At 57.1% G+C, this 2,424-nt stretch overlaps 1 non-coding gene across 1 annotated transcript; it reads right to left on the reverse strand.

Annotated features, from left to right (window-relative positions):
• Nucleotides 1–1,990: 1,990 nt before the first annotated feature.
• Nucleotides 1,991–2,075, reverse strand: TRNAR-UCG. Its single transcript has one exon. It is a non-coding gene; the product is annotated as a tRNA-Arg (tRNA).
• Nucleotides 2,076–2,424: the final 349 nt, after the last annotated feature.

Consider the following 2,424-nt stretch of genomic DNA (forward strand, 5'->3'; position numbering starts at 1 on the left):
ATCTGACGGATGTGTCCGTTCCGAATAGCTGACAGCGACCTAGCTGCCCGTTGGAGAAAGTGGTCGAGCTGTCTTCACAAGAGCGACATCCAGGAGGTTGGGCCATTGACTCGAAGGGTTGGATGGATGTCCTAGGACCAAGGATAGACCTTGAACCGGACTTGGGTGTCTGCCCCGGCCGGCAGCTTAAACGACTCTGGAGGCCCTCTTTGAGAAAGATCTGGTCTCTCTGACACCCACACACCCACAGTGCCAGGAACCCAGGACATACTCAGTTTTGTGACCCCACAGCTGACCCTGCTCCCTCGCGTGGCACGGGCGAGTCTCCACGGTGGGCGGCTGGAATGTTCCTGGAAGTCGCTCCTACTCTGGCCAGCTAGAGATACCTCAGCACACCTCAAAAGGCAGCCTGAATATGTCCCCCGTGGCCCATACAAAATGTCTCCCCGGTAGCTCCTCTTAGCAAGATCTCCAAAGGCCCGTGGCCACTCCAGCGTCCCTTGACTTGAGGGCAGGGGACGGAGGGAGCTGGTTAGAGATAGAGGTGACGCCAGTGAAAATATCGTACTTTCAAAATTTTTATAAAAATGTAGAACCATGACGGGGAGCCCTGGGGGGGCTCATTTGGTTGTGTCTGACGCTCGATTTCGGCTCAGGTCGCGATCTCGCGGTTCATGGGTTCGAGCCCCGAGTCCGGCTTTGCACTGACAGCGTGGGGCCTGCTTGGAACTCTCTCTCTCCCCCTCTCTCTGTCCCTACCCTGCTTATGTGCTCTCTCTTTCTCTCAAAGTAAATAAATAAACTTAAAAAAATCCAAAAACCTTATAACCGTGAAAGCACACAGTAGGGCCTCTCCCAGAGCCTGGGAAGGGGCCAGTGCAAGACGGGGTCTCCAACTTAAAGGTGGGAGCTGAAGCCTAAACTCCTCTGGCGTCACAGTCACCGCCCTGTGTAGCCAACACATGTTGGCTAAGCTGCCTGCATGCCGGGCACCGTCTCCGTCCTAGTCCGGCTGGAGCGGAGGTGTCCCCCGGCCCTGGGGGGGGGGGCGTCCACGCTGGATGAATCGGGTGCCACTGCCTGACTCTCAATAAACATTTGTGGAATGAGTGAATGAGCGATGGGGTGAGTGGAACATTCCAGAACTAAAAGCCGTCATGCTGCGGAGATTCGGCAAGTCAAAAATGAACGCTCGTACAAATTACAAAGTTGATCCAAGAGCCGGTGGAGGATTATAGGGACGGTAATGACAGGGGTGTGGCCGCGCAGTTTTCCAGGACGCAGCAGGACCATTGTTCCGACATGTGCCAGCAGGTGACCAGGGAGTCCTCCTTCTTTCTGGAACTACGTTGGCATTTTGGCTGGGACACCTCCAAGACAGGCCCTCCGTCCCTCCCTCAGCTTGCAGGGTAGAAGTGGGGAGAGGCAAGTGGGAACCAGTCTCCACTCCGGCGGATGGACCCTGCCAGGTGCTTGGCTGTCCCATGGCCCCTCCGCTGTCACCCCACCCTGAGTTCACAGACAGAGAGGACATCAGATGACCATTGCCCGCGGTTTCCCGTCACCAAACCTGCCAAGCTGCCTGCGTCTGGGTCCCTCGTCCTTCCCTTCACTGCTGTTCACGTGTGACAGCCCCAGCCCCATGGCTTGCCAGCTCTGTGACACTGAGTGACTGGGGCAGCTGGGGGGGCCTCGGCTGAAAAGTGGCCCCATTTTAAGTTATTTTTAAGTAGGCGCCATGCCCGACATGGGGCTCAACGCGGGCCCCGAACTCACGACCCTGAGATGGAGACGTGAGCTGAGGTCAAGAGTTGGATGCTTAATCGACTGGGCCCCCAGGCACCCCGACAAACTCTTTTTCTTAAAAAAAAAAAGTATTTTTTAATGTTTATTTTTGAGAGAGAGGTAGACAGAGTGTGAGCCAGGGAGGGGCAGAGAGAGAGGGAGACAGAATCCGAAGCAGGCTCCCGGCTCCGAGCTGTCAGCACAGAGCCCGACGCGGGGCTCGAACCCACACACCGTGAGATCCTGACCTGAGCCGAAGTCAGACGCTCAACCGACTGAGCCACCCGGGCGCCCCTCCTTTTATAAAGGACTTTCTAGCATCAGAAAGACAAGGGACGACAGGCCTGGCGTGGATGTGGCCCAAAGGCAGCCCTTCCGGGTGTTGGTGGGAGCACTGGCGAAACACTCGGGAGCACCTCACGCGGTGATGAGGGGCTCCCACGTGGTCCAGCAGCTCCACTTGGGGTGTTTGGCCCCGGGAAGCCAATCGCCACGTCCACCCCGTGCTCGTGTGCAAGAGACATCTGCCCACCCCGTGCTCCTAGTGCGTTATTTCCTGCAGCCAGACGTGCAAACAACCTGTGTGCATCTACGGGCGGTGGGTGAGGAAGACACACACACGTGCACGCACATACACAC

This window comes from Leopardus geoffroyi, chromosome C3 (assembly GCF_018350155.1).
Source record: "Leopardus geoffroyi isolate Oge1 chromosome C3, O.geoffroyi_Oge1_pat1.0, whole genome shotgun sequence".
In the NCBI taxonomy this organism is placed as follows: Eukaryota; Metazoa; Chordata; class Mammalia; order Carnivora; family Felidae; genus Leopardus; species Leopardus geoffroyi.